This window comes from Tasmannia lanceolata, unplaced genomic scaffold, assembly GCF_043159265.1.
Source record: "Tasmannia lanceolata isolate RefF3 unplaced genomic scaffold, GAP_Taslan_0.1 ptg000013l, whole genome shotgun sequence".
Classification (NCBI taxonomy): domain Eukaryota; kingdom Viridiplantae; phylum Streptophyta; class Magnoliopsida; order Canellales; family Winteraceae; genus Tasmannia; species Tasmannia lanceolata.
In genome coordinates, this window is record NW_027518690.1 from 41,915,138 (window position 1) to 41,933,300 (window position 18,163).

Consider the following 18,163-nt stretch of genomic DNA (forward strand, 5'->3'; position numbering starts at 1 on the left):
GCTCTTATTAGAAATTAAGGTTTCTTGTTCATACTTTGCTTGATTTTCTCCCTCGGATTTCCAAAAAAAAAAAAAAACAGAAGAAAAAAAGAAGAAGAAGGTTCTTTTGCCCTTGAACCTCTTCTTCCTCTTCTTTGTATTTTAGTCTTGTGTAGTCATCACACAAGCTGGCTCCTTTGAAATCCCGTTCTCCCTTTCTCTGCAGATGGCATTTGGGGTGGAGGAGAAAACAAGAACGGCAGAAAAATAGTTTGAGAAGCAGACAGAGTTGACTAGAGAGATATTATTACTTAACAGAAATCCGTCACCGAAATGTTGTCAAGCTTTACGGGTTTTGTTCCGGACGATGCATGTTTCTCATCTATGAGTATATGGAAAGAGGAAATTTGGCTAATATACTAAGCAGTGAGGAAGGGGCAATGGAGCTCGATTGGGTGAAGAGGATTAATATTATTAAAGCTGTGGCAAATTCTGTATCATACATGCACCATGATTGCGACCCGCCAATAGTTCATCTAGATATCTCTTGCAAAAACGTTTTATTGGATTCAGAATTTGAGGATCATGTATCTGATTTTGGTACTGCTAGACTTCTGATGCCCAATTCATCCAATGGGAAAGAACTTGCAGGCACTTGTGGATATGTTGCTCCAGTTTAGTTCCTCATATATGGTGCCTACTTTATTGTTGCAGTATAATTGCTTTGAAAATTGCTCCTTATTTGGTTTTTATGTTATTTGGTTCACCCACCTAAGGTCAAAATGTTTTAGACCATTGTTGTGCTTGGCCCTACCTTAGCCAAGCACACCCATGGTGAGTCCTAAGACCTTGTTTGTTTTGGATTTTGAGAGCCGATTGTGTGTTCAAGACTGTCCAAGACTGATTCTTGGACTCACAATTAAACGTATATCTGAGTCCAATATTCCGTTCTGGGCTCACAATCTGTTCCCAAAATCCAAAACAAACCGGGTCTAACTCTTGCACAACCAAAACAAAACAAAAAAAAAAAACCATTTGGTTGCCGGAATTTTTTCGGTTCTTGGGATTTTGCGGAACAAAAAACTTCTTGGGATATTGCGGAAAAAAACTCCCTGGAAGAATCCCGGTAAAATAAAAATCCCATGTTTGGTTGACCGGACTATGGTGGGGAAAAAAAAATGCTTTGTTTGGTTGCTTGAACTGTTGGGAAGAAAAAAAATTCTTCCCAAAACTTATTTTTGGTTCCTGGGAGTATTTTTTTTTCTTTTCAGGGTAGCGTTTCGTGCGGGGTTATTTTAGTTCCTGGGATTATTTTGGGCCCAGCAACCAAACGTGGGTTTTCTGCAGAAATTCCACAAAAGTCCCAAGAATAAAAAACATTCCGGCAACCAAACGGGGAATTGGTGGAAATTTTTCTCTAAGTCATTTTAAGCAAGAGAATGAGTTGCTAGCCTCTCTTGTCATGGTCTGCTCATGTACTGCTTTCATTGACCTTAAGCAAGGATGTATTTGTTAATGTGAGAAAGGTTAAGGGGCTGTTCGGATCTAGGATAAACACTGTGGAAAAAACTTCCCTAAAATTTGACCTTTCCAAATTGCACCTAGCCTCTCTTGTCATGGCAGTGTCAGTGGCACTCGGGTGCACAAATGCAAATCCACAAACTCGGCCAACGATGCAACACATCTCTCGAAAGTTCTCAGCTCGAATTCCACCATTTTCAAAGCCATTCTACACAATTGAATTGTCACAACTGATGGAATTTCAAGTATAAATGGCTTGAGACTCTTTGCTTACTCCGTTGTATTGTATATATAGGTCAGTGTTTCATGTAGTTGATAGAAATAAGTGACGGACTAGGATGATGGTCACCGTCAAGATCAATTCTTGGGTCCCACACTCGGACATATATTTTTAATTTAGACCGTTGATCTTAATTTGTAGACCATCATGAGGCAACCCACATGGTTTTGGACCTTCATGTCTTATTGCTCAATTGAAAGATGAGTAAGATAACATGCTACAATAATTCCTCCAAGATTTTGTGTTTCTCTATTGTCCAAAAGACAAAAAAACAAGAAAAATTCTGTCATATTTGTGTTAGTTATGTTTTAGTTACGAAAACCCTTCTATAATTAGGGACTTGCTAGGGAATTTCTCGGGAAGCCATTTTGTGGCTCACTGTTTGGAGGGAATAGCCACCCAGTAGCACATTTTGTCTTATTCATTTAATTCGTCTGAGGTGGATTTTCTTTCTTGCAAAAGTGAACCGCCAAATGGCTTCCTAAGAATTGCCTAGCAAGTCCCTTTATAATTTATGGAAAACGCTACACAGGGTGCATCATGCAAAACCAGACATGAATTGGGCTGAAACGTAAGATCAAATTCTACCTATGTCGTCTGGATCCCGGTGATCCTAAATTGCAAACATAAAAGATTGAAAGTGAAGGGCACTTCTCTGTGGTGTGCAACTTGGGTCGATTTTAGAAATTTGGGTTTAGCTTTTACCATAAAATTGGGTCAGATTCGGGTTGATTTTAATTCATTTTTTTAGCAAAAGCTCAACCTGACCCAGGTTGAGCCCCAAAAGGGATAGTATTGTCCGATCAAAGTGAGTTCAACAGTAATGAGCTGGACATTGGTCGGCCCAGTACTCCAACGATCAAGGAGTGTGGTCAAATGGGTTGTGTCCCTTCCCCCAACGGTCAAGAGCCAAGGGGGTGCGATCCGCACCATAGATAGTTGATCTAACGATGACGAGGTTGGAGAGAGGTTTTACTCAAACCAACAGTCACCTCTAAGATCGATCAGGACCGTTCAATATCAAATGGGTGCGATCTAATGGTCAGATTTCAAACTTCTGGAAAGGTTTCCTATAGAGGTGTTTTTCACACAGAAAAGACACCAGGTGGTCTATAAAATGTGCAGAATTCGGTCATTTCATAACAGAAACGAATTAGCAATTCTGACAGACTTTAAACTCTCTTCTACACTCCTATCTGATCCCCAAGTATTTCTACATACTATTTTTCCTTTTATTTACTGTTCTAGATACTGTTCTTCTGCAGAAACAGTATCTAGAAATTTCTTTAATGCTTGAAATTTCGGAAGGGTATTTCGGGTTTGATTCCGCTAGTGCGAGGCGTCATCAAACATTAGTAGGGCTTCCCTACTAGGCTTCATTGTATCTTGGAAGCAATTCGTGGATCCCCTTTGCACACTACTGGTGGGGGCGAATCTTGTCTTAAGGAAAGTGATATCACGCCTTGAAGCAACAGTTTCTGTTTTCTATCACCAACAGTACCCTCAAATTCTTCAACATAAAGAAACTTCAAAAATTGGAAGATGGTGACCAAATTGATCAGAAAAGTTTCATAAATGAGGTACGTGAGTTAGCAGAAATCCGTCATCGTAACACTGTCAAGCTTTGCGGGTTTTGTTCCCATCGTCGATGTTTGTTTCTAGTTTATGAGTATATGGAAAGAAGAAATTTGGTTAATATCCTAAGCAGTGAGGAAGGGGCAATGGAGTTGGATTAGGTGAAGAGGGCAAATATTATTAAAGCTGTGGCACATTCTTTATCATACCTGCACCATGATTGTGACCCGCCAATAGTTCATCCAGATATCTCTAGCAAAAATGTTTTATTGGATTGGCTCATGTCTCTGATTTTGGTACTGCTAGACTTCTAATGCCCGATTTATCCAATTGGACAGAACTTGCAGGCACTCATGGATATGTTGCTCCAAGTTAGTTCCTCATATATTGTTCCTTCTTTATTATTGAAACATAGTTGTTTAGGAAATTACTTCTTATTTGGTTTTTATGCTATTGGGCTCACTCAACGAAGGACAGAATGTTTCAGACCATTGATGTGATTGGCGCCATATTAGAGATACAATATCCTGAGGCTCTATTTGTTGTGGATTTTGAGAGCCAATTGAGAGTCCAAAAAGGGTTATTCGGCTTAAAAGTAAACATATATTTGAGTCCAATAATCAGTTTTAGGCTCACAATCCTTTTTCAAAATCCAAAACAATCTGGGCTGAATTCTTGCACAACCAAAGCATAAAAGAACCATAAAATTGGTTGAAAATTTTCTTTTAAGTCCTTTTAAGCAAATGACTAGTGACTAGTAATTATCCAAAATTTTGGGTATTTCTTACTTGGAGACTTCAGTAATGGGAGGGCATTTTAGTAAATTTAATAACTTTTAAAATGTTTGATGAGGATATGAAGTACCATAATTTCTAGTGTTTTTATTTGGAATTTTTCAGCAAAATATTAGCCTATTTCTTTAAAATTTTGTACCTTTTGTCGGGAGTCGGCCATCTCCTGGCACATTTTCGCCGGATGAGGAGTTGCTAGCCAGCACTAACCTGATCCAAGGTCCCTACGAGCAACAAAAGTAAAACCCACGTCCAAACCTCTCTTGTCATAATGGTTTGCTCTTGTACTAGTTTCAATGCACCTTAAAGCAAGGATGCATTTGTCATGTTCAGAAGGTTAAGGGGCTGCTAGGTTCTATGATAAACAATATGGAAAAAACTTTCCGGAAAAATCGACTTTCCTAATGCTTGGATAACACATTTTCCAATAGAAATTGTTCTCCATTGACTCCATTTCTGTCGAGGTATGGCGTGCAACATATCTTAAGAAGGGCATAAAATTCATTTTAGGCCCATTTTTACATAGAAAGAAACAGAGTGATATTAAAAAAATTGCCCATTTTTTTGAGGCAAATTTTTTCCTGCTAGACCATGGAACTCTTTTCTCGATGGAATGCTTTTTCATGAAAATCTTTTTTTCCATAGAAACTTCATCCATGATAATGTTTGATGGCAGTGCTTGCCTACACAATGAGAGTGACCGAGAAATGCGATGTATATAGCTTTGGGGTTTTGGCACTTGAAGTCATAATGGGACCAAGTTGGAAATGAAGTTGTTCTGGCAGTGTCAATGGCACTCGCGTGCATAAATGCAAATCCTCAAATTCGGCCAACCATGCAACACATCTCTGGAAAGTTCTCTGCTCGAACGCCATCTTTTCCAAAGCCATTCCACACAATCGAATTGTCTCAACTGATGGAATTTCAGGTATAAATGAGTTGAGGCTCTTCATGTACTCAATTATATTGTATATTTAGGTGAGTGTTTCATGCAGTTGATAGAAATAAGAGACAAATTAGGCTGATAGTAACCGTGGATGTTTAATTGAGAAAGTTGTAGACCATCATGAGGCAACCCACATAGTTGTGGACCTTCAGGTCTCATTGCTCTGTATAAGATAACATGCTACAAAGTTGTGGACCTTCAGGTCTCATTGCTCTGTATAAGAAAAGTTGATGGAATTCAATTTCTTGGTCTTGTTTGGCTACAATGAATTTTTTTTCATGATAAACTAGCATCTCCAAGTGATAATGTACATGGTATGTAGAGGATGATATATAGAGTAATCATGTAGAAGGAAAGTAATGATCTAGAAGAAAAGTAATGAGGGGGCCCTCCAAATAGACTAATAGTTGGAAGTAAATAATATATTTGCCCCTTTTCATATGCAAATCACTGATATGCCAATCAATATTGATATTTTCTACATTGGCTATTTCATGAGATTGTAAAAAACTCAATCAGACAAGAGGTTATTTAATATGACACAACAATGATTTGTGTAGATATCCCAAGAATGGTTGAAATCTACTTAGAAAATGACCGAACAACAAAGAAAAAACCAAAATCAAATGGAGACTATCGAAAATTATAACAAGGATGCAACTCAGGAGAGGTTCAATCAGTGTCTAGAGGATGAAGATCAAGGTTTTCATAATCAGGAGTACAATATGCATCTCAAAGTAGAGAAGGAATGAGAAGATCTAACTAATAGAGTGGAATCCTACGAAGGAGATAATACTGAGGAAAATTAAGTCAACTAAGATCTTGTAGACATCTTTTTCTTGATGGTCAATCAAATTAATAAAATGCTGAAGATTTTAACAAGCACAATCATAATGATGACCTTAAAAGATCAGAAAAGAAAAGGGACGCTTTCTATGATGATCATGTAATAAAAGATAATGGATATAGGGTTTTGAGTCGGATCTTACTGACATTTCTAAAATCTCTAGACATAGGAATACAGGGTGCTTAAAAGTTAAAATAATAGGTACATCATAGGTTGTGAAAGCAATATTTTATGACAGCATAGGTTGTGACAGAACAAAGTCTGAGATCAAGTTTCCTCCAAGCATGAGGGGTTGTTGCGGGAGAATCATCATCCACGTGCAATATTTAAAAAAAAAACAGAGAAAGTGTGCTTATAATTTGACGAAGTATCTCAATTTTTAGGTAGGAGATTTTATAAATAGTTTTAAGCAGGTGTAATTTGGCTTTGTATTAAACTTCTCTTAAGTGAACGAAAGTGGGGGTCTATCGCTTTAGTTTTGTGAAAGGTTAAAAACTTAAAATAAATGAAAAACGGCAAGGCCTCTTTATTGATAACTGGTACAATATGAGTTAGTGAGTTGGGAGTAATTTATTCATTTTTCTAAGGAAATTTGGTCAAACGGTACCTCAAAATATCTGAAATAGTGAGATGGACCCCTTGAATTTCAAACTTGTCAAAGGTTCCATTTTACTTTTCCTGACAAGGTTTCTGACCAAAATACCCTTCCACCCTCAAAATACACGTAGGCATCTATAAATAAGCGAATCTTCAATGGGTTTGAGGCCCTCTGAAATGTGTTACATGCTCCTCGTCTTTACATTTATTGGCCCTCTGAAAAGGTGCCACACGGTCCTTGTGGGTTTACATTTATCCTGGCACTTATCACACACAAAAAGCAAAAAGCAAAAGGTGTTACACGGTTTATTTTTATTTTTTTGAAATGAAATATATTATGTTATAATTCGTCAGTCTAGGTGATGTTTTTGCTTGTGGAAATTGTTCGGCTACTTTGATGTCATTGTTTTTGGTTGTGGATTTCTTTATCACATGAAATGCTTCTGTATTTATGGGTAGGGGTTTCCATGGACCCAAGACAGCACAACGGTCCATTTAATTTAAATACATTTGGGATCTGTATCATATCGGAAACTACTTTTGATATATAGGATCTAGAGAACTAAGATAAATCAGACTTTATTATCACGACACAAACCTCCAAGACCACCCACCCGGTCCTGAGTTTCCAAAACCCGGGACCGGTCGTATCTTCACACGGGGAAGGTACTCTTCAAATGAAAGAAAACAAAATGAGTGCAATAAGTTCATTAAAATAAGGGTTTTGCTAACGTGCCATAAGCGCACTCCTTAAGCATCATTTAATTGCCCTTGGGATCTTGAGTTTACACGTATACTTTGAGATCCCAAGGGCAATTGATGCTTAACGCGTTGGCAAACCCCTGAAAATAATTTTGACCGAATAAGAAGGGGGTACAAGACTGCTTCAAAGAGGATTTCAGTGCGGCGCAATTTTAAACACATAATAGAACGTTCTATTATGTGTTTAAAATTGCGAAAAATTGGAGAGATAACAAGTGTTAACAACCAACTCATGGCATTTTATAACCCTTCTTGTTGCCTAAAGACAGCAAAGAGAAATGTGCTTATCAAAATGGAAAGTGGGTGTAAATACCAACAGTACGGGGGTTGTAAATATCAGCATCTAGACAGAATACTAGGATGTCGTGGTAGTCATTATGTCTGCTAATTACATGGTTGAAGAGATCTTCAAATCCTCACGCTTTCATCTAATCTTCCTCTATATTTCAAATGATTATCTGATAGAATTCTTGGCTCTATTACTTATCCTTATTCTCGGAGAGAGAGAGAGAGAGATTAGGGTTGCATTTGGTAAGGGACCCACACAAAACAAAAGTGGGTTCTCATCATTTCAGTAGTGGAGAAGTTGTTTCACCCATGCGGTACCAGATAGATGGTGGCAGCTAATTCAGCTGTCCCATTCTTTTTCCATGATAGGTATTTCATCTATCACTACTAGTTTACTACTGTTGAAGGGTCCAATTTGGTAATCCACCAAGTAGGAAATTAGATAATAAATGGGCCCCATTAGTGGAAACATGTGGGACCCTCTTTTGTTCATATTTGGACCATTCACTTCATGTATGAGTCCCCTTGTTTCCAACAGTAAACCCTGTAGTATCAACTTTGCTCCTTCACATTATTCTTTTGTAACAACTGGATGAGAGTCCCTTGTAGAGCAAAAAGAAGAAGAAGATCCCAACCATGTAGATGTGGGTCCCACTCCCATTGCGGTTTCACTACATTATTTGTTTTAAGTGCGAGATATTTTTTCTATGGTTGTTTGATATGGTGGCGCACTACTAGACTAATGGTCCTTATCACCGTATATGTGACATGTATAGTACAATGATGATGAATCATGCCCGTAGTGACTTCTGAATCCACCATAATCACAATCATATTTTTGAAGAATCAACTACGAAATACCATTTGCAATGTGTGTGTGAGAGAGAGAGAGATATTCTAGTTTTTGGTAGGGATGCAACTCGAGCCGGGTTTTAACCGACCCGCATCGACCCGACCCGAAAATAGCCTGGGTTGGGTTCAGGTTTCATGGGTTTCGGGTCGAGCCGGGTTGAGCATTCAAAAGCCCGCATGAATCTCGGGTCGAGCCGGGTTTGAAGGGGCCCGACCCGACCCATGAGAAATTTAAAATTACATAAAACCCATGAGAAATTTAAAATTACACAAAAATCATCTCCATCTTACTATTCTGATGAGGAATTATCAAGTAGGTCCCATCTATGATCATTTAAGTCCTATGAAGTGGAGATGATTTTGGAAATCTACAGAGCTCACGTCATTCTCTTCATTGTTACATGATCATCATGTATCTTCTAAAAAACTCACTTCAGTCCTATTTGTTCGAAGATCAAATCCGTTCATTTGTCCCCAATTGTCACTTTTCTGCAAAGAAAAAACACCTGTCAACTAGCTTTGAGGGATGGTCCATTGCATGAAGCCATTTTGTGGCTGGTTGTTGCATATGAGAGCAGCCACGTAGGCTCACTGGCTAGGGTCCATTGCAAGAGGCAAGGAGATGTAGATGAGAACGAGGGAGGATAAAGAAAAGACAAGGAATCCCGTCAGATCAGTCGCTTTGTTGAGAGAAACTTGGAATTTAGGGAAGTGATGACTCAGCTCTCTATTTCTTGAAACGGAGCGAGAACATGCCGTATGTCAAGAATGGCGTCCCGTTCTTTCAACCACTTGTCCCAAAAATTAAACGGCTAGGATCATACATGTGTCCTCAAGCTCTTCACGGTAAAACACAGCGTGAGCTAATAAGATAAGTTTATGTGGTGAATGATCAAGAAGAAGAAAAGACTACGGTTCTTACACGCTTAGAAAAATACGAGTGGGGCCTTCCCCTCAACGCACCGCATAGAAGGACACATAACTTTTTCACTATAAATCTACATCCAACATGACCGAAAAAACTCAAACACCACCAACAACCATGGCCTTGAAGAAATCTCTCTCCCTCTTCTCTTTACTTTTCTGCTTTCTCATCCTTTCTTGCCGTTCAACAACGGCAAATTCAGTAGAAGCAGAGGCTCTCCTCGGCTGGAAAGCTAGCCTCCTTAACCAAGCTCCTCTCAATTCATGGTCGCTTCACAATGCCACCAATAAAAGCCCATGCAATTGGAGGGGAATAGCATGTAACCACGAAGGAAGTGTCACTCAAATAAACCTAACAAGTGTAGGTTTGCAAGGTAAGCTCTATAACTTCAAATTCTCTTCCTTTCCAAAACTCGCCCATCTTGATCTTAGCAACAACGCACTATCTGGAACAATTCCTTCCACATTAGGAAACTTGTCTAACCTTGTCACGCTGTACCTCTACAACAATAATCTCTCTGGCCCCATCCCTGAAGAAATAGGATATTTGAAAAATATGGCTGATCTGGAAATGTCCTCTAACATTCTAACAGGTTCCATTCCTTCCGCAATAGGAAATTTGACCAACCTTGTCACGCTATACCTCTACAACAATAATCTCTCTGGCCCCATCCCTGAAGAAATAGGATATTTGAAAAATATGGCTGATCTGGAAATGTCCTCTAACATTCTAACAGGTTCCATTCCTTCCGCAATAGGAAATTTGACCAACCTTGTCACGCTGTACCTCTACAACAATAATCTCTCTGGCACCATCCCTGAAGAAATAGGATATTTGAAAAATATGGCTAATCTAGAAATGTCCTATAACATTCTAACAGGTTCCATTCCTTCGACCTTAGGAAACTTGACCACCCTTGTCACGTTGTACCTCTACAACAATAATCTCTCTGGCCCCATCCCTGAAGAAATAGGATATTTGAAAAATATGGCTGATCTAGAAATGTCTGATAACATTCTAACAGGTTCCATTCCTTCCGCAATAGGAAACTTGACCAACCTTGTCACGCTGTACCTCTACAACAATAATCTCTCTGGCCCCATCCCTGAAGAAATAGGATATTTGAAAAATATGGCTGATCTGAAAATGTCCTCTAACATTCTAACAGGTTCCATTCCTTCTGCAATAGGAAACTTGACCAACCTTGTGAGGTTTTTCCTCCACCATAATAAGCTCTCTGGCACCATCCCTAAAGAAATAGGATATTTGAAAAATATGGCTGATATGGAAATGTCCCATAACATTCTAACGGGCTCCATTCCTTCCACAATAGGAAACTTGACCAACCTTGTCACGCTGTACCTCCATACCAATAATCTCTCTGGCCCCATCCCTGAAGAAATAGGATATTTGAAAAATATGGCTGATCTAGAAATGTCCTATAACATTCTAACGGGTTCCATTCCTTCCACATTAGGAAACTTGACCAACCTTACCCATTTGTACTTAGGTAACAATAATCTCTCTGCCCCCATCCCCAAAGAAATTGGAGATTTGAAAAATATGGTTGACTTGAGCATGTACTCTAACATTCTAACAGGTTCCATTCCTTCCGCAATAGGAAACTTGACCAACCTTGTCACGCTGTACCTCTACAACAATAATCTCTCTGGCCCCATCCCTGAAGAAATAGGATATTTGAAAAATATGGCTCATCTGGAAATGTCCTCTAACATTCTAACAGGTTCCATTCCTTCCACAATAGGAAACTTGACCAACCTTGTCACGTTGAACCTCTACAACAATAAGCTCTCTGGTCCCATCCCTAAAGAAATAGGAAATTTGAAAATTTTGGTTAAACTATACATGTCCTCCAACCTTCTAATAGGCCCAATTCCATTCTCTTTAGGTGATCTTGAAAGGCTAGCCTATCTATCTGTATCTAACAATCAACTTTCGGGTCCCATCCCCAAAAGCTGGAGAAACTGCTCGTCTTTAACTAGAGTTAGTCTCAATGGAAACCAGCTCACTGGAAATATGTCAGAAGTCTTTGGAGTTTGTCCAAATCTAACATACATTGATTTGAGCCACAACCGTTTGTCTGGTGAACTCTCTCCAAGTTGGGGCAAATGTCAGAATTTGACAAGTTTGAAGTTCTTTGGGAACTTGATAACTGGTAAAATACCACCAGAGTTTGGGTAGTTGATTCACCTAGCACTACTAGACCTTTCCTCAAACCTTTTGAGAGGAGAGATTCCAAAGGATTTAGGGAACTTGACAGCTTTATATAACATGAGTTTAAATGGTAACCAACTTTCTGGTCAGATACCATCAGAAATCGGAAAACTGTCCAATTTGGAGATCCTAGACCTATCAGCAAACAATCTAACTGGATCAATACCAGAACAACTACAAGATTGCTCAAAATTGTATACTTTGAACTTAAGCAGAAATCATTTGAATGGAAGCATTCCATTTCAAGTTGGCAATCTAGTAGAGCTACAAATAATGCTAGATCTTAGTTATAACATGCTTACAGGAGAAATATCACCCCAACTGCAAAAATTACACATGCTGGAAATCTTAAATCTCTCCCACAACAAGCTTTCTGGGTCAATTCCATCTTCTCTAGAAAATATGCTCAGCTTGACATCGATTGATTTATCATACAATAATTTGGTGGGTAGCCTTCCTAACAACAAAGCCTTCCAACAAGGGACATTTGTCGGCAACAAAGGTTTATGCGGCAAAGCCCAAGGTTTGCAACCATGCAATTCCACGCCAATAAACAATGGTGAACCAAAAAAGAGACACAACGTTATCATATTGATCATTCTTCCTCTTTTGAGCGCACTATTCCTTCTACTTCTAGTTTTTGGCATTTCTTCCTTTTTTTGCCACAGAACAAGAAATGCAGAGGGACAAAGAAATGAAAGGAATAAAGACCTATTTTCAATATGGAATTGGGATGGGTGTATTTCTTATGAAGATATCATTGATGCAACAGAGGATTTTGATGACAGATACTGCATTGGGGAAGGCGGATATGGGAGAGTTTACAAAGCATATCTACCAACAGGGCAAACAGTAGCTGTGAAAAAACTTCACAAATTGGAAGATGGCGAGCAAATTGATCAGAGAAGCTTTAGAAATGAGGTACGTGCATTAACAGAAATCCGTCACCGCAATGTTGTCAGGCTTTACGGGTTTTGCTCCCACCGTCGATGTATGTTTCTCATTTATGAGTATATAGAAAGAGGAAATTTGGCTAATATACTAAGCAGTGACGAAGGGGCGATGGAGTTGGATTGGGTGAAGAGGGTTAATATTATTAAAGGTGTGGCACATTCTTTATCATACATGCACCATGATTGCGACCCGCCAATAGTTCATCTAGATATCTCAAGCAAAAAATGTTTTATTGGATTCAGAATTTGAGGCTCACGTATCTGATTTTGGTACTGCTAGAATTCTAATGCCGGATTCATCCAACTGGACAGAACTTGCAGGCACTCGTGGATATGTTGCTCCAGGTTAGTTCCTCCTGTATTGTGCCTACTTTATTGTTGCGGTATAATTGTCTAGAAAATTGTGTCTTATTTTGTTGTTATGTCATTTGGCACACTTACGGAAGGACAAAAAGTTTTAGACCATTGATGTGATTGGCCCCACCCTAGAGATACAATATCCTAAGTCTCTGTTTGTTTTGGATTTTGAAAACTGTGTGGTAGTCAAAAATTGGACTCAAAATTAAACGTACATTCCGTTTTTGGTCTCACAATCGGTTCTGGAAGTCCAAAATAAACAAGGCCTAAATGTTTGCCAAGATAAAATTGTTTCATGTTATTGTTTTTCCATAGAAATGTTTGCCAAGATCCAAACGTGTATTTTCGTCGTTTGGATAAAGAAACAGAACTACCGAAAACAATCATTCTGGTACGCTGTAATCTCACATGCCTAAGTTAGGTTTTCCCACCATTTGACCGGTCTCTCTCTCTCTCTCTCTCTCAGTCTCTCCACACACACACAACACGAACAGTTGGTGGGCCCAACAGAAACCGTTGGTGGAATGGTGGGCCCATTGCTGTAATCTCACATGCCTAATTTAAGACAGCTTTAAATTTTTGAAATTGTAAAAAGACTGGTTGTTGGGCCATTAGCCTAAGTTAATAATCTCTATAACTATTATTAATTAATATTCGCCAAATATTTGTCCTACCCCAACGTATTTATATATTAATAAAAAATTACATAAAACATGTAGGATTAACTACCAAATTAAAGAACCTGTTTTGAACGAATACAAACTTTTTGTAGGCCTTCTTTTTTATTTTCCCAAAAAATAAAATACTTTGAATGCGTAGAAAAGTGTTTTAATAACATGCGTGTTATTAAATACAATTAAGAGAATTTTAATTGTATTTTCCCAAAAAAATAAAATACAATTTTGTTTAACCTAGAAATTTTATGTCATTTGACTTCTTTTTCTTTTCTTTTCTTTTTTTTTTGTCTGGCAGAGCTTGCTTACACAATGAGAGTGACGGAGAAATGCGATGTATATAGCTTTGAGGTTTTAGCACTTGAAGTGATAATGGGAAGGCACCCTGGAGATATCATCTCCTCCTTGTTAACATCATCATCTGAAGTTGGCCAAAATCTACGGCTAAAGGATGTGTTAGACCCACAGCTCCCAAATCCCAAAGACCAAGTTGGAAATGAAGTTGTTCTGGCAGTGTCAATGACACTCGCGTGCATAAATGCAAATCCACAAACTCGGCCACCTATGCAACACATCTCTGGAAAGTTCTCTGCTTTTACTCCATCTTTCCCAAAGCCATTCCACACAATCGAAATGTCTCAACTGATGGAATTTCAAGTGTAAATGGGTTGGGTCTCTTCACCTACTCAGTTATATTGTATAGGTCAGTGTTTCTCATCAAGTTCAATAATTTTTTATTTACATTGAAAGAAAACTAGTCTTTATGGGTAAAAAGTAATGGAGCCGACATGTATGTTAGGGGTAAAATCGGTATATCCGGCACTGAACCTCAAACCCCTTCTCCATAATCTGGCACCGAACGTCGAACCCCTTCTCCATTATCCGGCACCGAACGTCGAACCCCTTCCCCATTACTCAACTGGGTCAACACAATCCCTGCAACAACGCTCGGTAATGAACTTCGATTGGACCTCCTTGATACTTCTCCCTTGAACGGTACCGAGCTACCCAGGGAACCAAACGCGATCGCGGAGATCTCGCCTCCAAACGGGAATTCCAGACGGCCGATACGCGTAAGGCGCGACTTTCGAATTTGAAACGTCCCGCCTAAATCACCATCCCCGATATTCGCCCATAATCATCGAAAACCGTATCTCCACGTGTTTATTCACCAGCTATCAAGCTCCACGTGGATTGAATCAAAGATAGGATTGATGTCTCCACGATCTTATTCTCCCACCATCACGCCCCACGTAGGCGAAATCAAAGGCACGATTGATATCTCCAAGATCGTGGATCTCCACCTCTATAAAAAGGGGACTACGCACTCAAGCAAAGGGACTCACCCTCTCTTCTTCTCGGGTCCGGTAACCTGACTAAGCTCTCTCCCATTCTCCGTCTATTGTCTGTGATTGCATGTTTCTCACTTGAGTGTCGAAGTGGCCGTCCGGAGCCACAACTTCGGGCCCGCTGACGCTTTTTCTGTGATCGCAGGATTATAAGTTCTGCGAAGTTAGTTCGTGCAGTCAGATTTTGGGCGTCATCAGATTGGCGCCATCCGTGGGACCGACATGCCAAAGTCAAAAGCTACCTCCCAACTCAATGATGGAATGGTTACGAGAAGCCAAGCCGGCCAACGAGACCACGAACCGCTAGAAGAGATGGAGGAGATGGTTACCTTCAGCGACACTCCAGTGACAATGATCGCCTTCATTCAACTCACGCAGCAAATTGGAAGTGTTGCGATCGCTCTACAACAAGTACTCCAAAGGATCCCTCTCCAACCGGTGGCACCACCTCCACCCGTGAATGCGCCGGACGAGAGACTTCGTCCCGTCGAGATTCCAGAAGGACAAGGATCCTCAGAAGGGCAAAATCCTCGGAGTCAGAGACCCCCTCATCACCAACAAGGGTCTGCTTCCATCACCAACCCACCACCCGACCATCGCCGTGTTGTTCGGTATCGAAGGGGCGACAACTCAAGAATGGAACCAACAAACCTTACCCATCGAAATGAGGGCCAGGTACCTCAGCAAATAAGGAGCCCAACGAAGACTGTCCAGGCAGGAGAAAACCCGGCCGCTATGGCAGTACTCCAGTGTCAGATAAGAGAACTTCAACAGCAAATGAAGACACCGTGTGATCCGGACCTCTTGGCAGAATGGGATAGCGAGATTGCTTCTCCGTTCACTCTGAGAGTCACCAACGCCGTCGTTACCACAAACTCGGACATGCCTCGGTTAGATCTCTACGACGGGTCATCGGACCCTCTTGAGTTTCTACGCACCTATCGCCGCGCGATGGTGATCAGAAATGCTTCCGATCCGACGATGTGCAAAGCCTTTTCCGCCTACCTGAAGAAAGATGCTAGCACTTGGTTCAGTCGATTGCGACCCAACTCCATCGATTCGTTCCACGAACTAGGAAATGAGTCTGTCGCTTACTTCATCAACAGTCGGCTCCGAAAGAAACCAGCTGACGCTCTCCTAACTCTACGACAGGGAAAGGATGAAACTCTGCGGAGATTTATCGGTCGGTTCCGAATGGAACTCCACCAAAATAACGAACCGAACTTCGATATGGTTCGCGCAGCGCTCCGCCATGCCATCCGAGATAGAGACATGAAAGTCGCGTTAAATGTGAACCCTCCCCGCGATATCCCAGACCTCATGGCTACGGCGGACAGGTACATCAATATGAGGAATCATTTGCCATGGAAAGGGAATTGGAAACCACTTGGGGTGCCGAAAAGCGAAAAGACAACTCTAGAACACCATCAAGTCATAAACAAGCAAGACACAGTGACCGTCAAAACCGTTGCGCACCAAATCCCCAGTTTAATAGGGTCGACTACACCCCCCAAACAACACTATCTCGAATATCCTGTACGAAATCCGTGGCAAAGAACCCATAAACTGGCCCAAAAAAATGAGAAACTCGGGAAAAGGTAAGGCCTCCAACTAGTACTGTCGTTTTCACCAAGACTATGGGCACACCACCGATAATTGTTACCACCTGAAGAATGAAATTGAAAGGCTCGCCGGACTGGGAAAGATCGACTGTCATCTCCAGAACCCCCCGAGGAGCCACCAGCGACCCCGATCCGAAGTTCATCGGCCTGACGAGCGTCATCGCTCACCGAACCACCAAGCAGAGACCAGTCGACACAGAGAGCAAGATCAGGAGGAAGCACCAAAAGTCATCAGAAATATCGACACCATTTATGGAGGCCCAGCGTCTAGAGGACCAACTGACGAAGGACGTGCCCTTTATGCAGGACAAGTCAACTCCATAAAAAATCCCGTAAAAAAGCCAAAGACTGGACCAAGTACCAATGCACCTATCACCTTCACCGAAGCAGATTCCGGAACCATAGATCGACATCATGATGACGCCGTGGTAGTTCGACTTAACATCGCCAACTGTAGCATGGGACGAATCTTGGTAGACACAGCGAGCTCAGTCAATGTCCTCCATCAGAACGCCTTCACTGAAATGGGCATCAACAATGATAGGGTGAAGCCTGTTAATTGGTCCATCTTCGGATTCTCCGGAGGGAAGTCAAGGTACGTGGCAAAATCAAACTCCCTGTAACATTCGGTACCCATCCGAACCAGCGGACCATCATGCAAACCTTCGTGATAGTTCATGTCTCTTCCTCCTACAATGGAATTATTGGGAGGCCAGCTTTAAACAAATTGGGGGTAGTGGTCTCCACTGCCCATTTGAAAATAAAGTTTCCTACCAAACTCGGCGTCGGGGAGGTTATCGGAGACCAAGAGAAAGCCCGCGAATGCTACGCCGCCCTGTTGAAAAAGAAAAAGGCCGCCAAAGAAACCTTCTCCATTGGCGGTACTGACCCACAAGTTGAAGTAAAGCAAGGAGAACCAGTTGAGGAACTCACGAAAATTCCTCTGTTCACCAGTACTGAAGATCAAACCGTCCAAATAGGTTCTCTCCTGTCAGGAAAGCTTAGAACCGAACTTGTCGATTTCTTAAAAACTAACTCGGATGTCTTCGCCTAGTCCGCCTCCGACATGCAGGGGATCCCCTCGGACGTTGCGGTCCATAAAACTAAATGTGGACCCAAGCTCCAAGCCAATCAAACAGAAAAAATGAAGCTTCGCCGCCGAAAGACAAAAGCACATCAGAGAAGAAATAGATAAGCTTCTAGACGCCAAGTTCGTCAGAGAGATTCGTTACCCGGAGTGGCTCGCCAACGTAGTAATGGTTAAGAAATCCAATGGCAAGTAGCGAATCTGCATTGATTGCACATACCTCAACAAAGCATGCCCCAAAGATTGTTACCCGCTACCGAGGATCGATCACCTCATCGACTCCACCGCTGGGCATGAGATGCTGAGTTTCATGGATGCCTTTTTCGGATACAACCAGATTCAGATGTACGGTCCCAATATTCCAAAAACCTCATTCGTCACCGACCAAGGATTGTTTTGTTACGAAGTCATGCCATTCGGCCTCAAGAACGCAGACACCACATATCAGCGACTGGTCAACAAAATATTTGCCGAGCAAATCGGGAGGAACATGGAAGTATACGTTGATGACATGCTCGTCAAA

General features: G+C 40.9%; 1 protein-coding gene and 1 pseudogene across 1 annotated transcript in view; one reads left to right on the forward strand and one right to left on the reverse strand.

Moving 5' to 3' along the window:
- Nucleotides 1–4,621: 4,621 nt before the first annotated feature.
- The window catches only part of LOC143890152 (uncharacterized), a 34,589-nt gene continuing 21,047 nt past the window's right edge, over nt 4,622–18,163 (reverse strand). Inside the window, exon 2 of the transcript XR_013255131.1 lies at nt 4,622–5,059. The gene's annotated coding sequence lies outside the window, so the exon portion shown is untranslated. The remainder of the gene's footprint in view (nt 5,060–18,163) is intronic.
- On the forward strand, nt 9,460–14,245 carry LOC143890153 (uncharacterized; annotated as a pseudogene).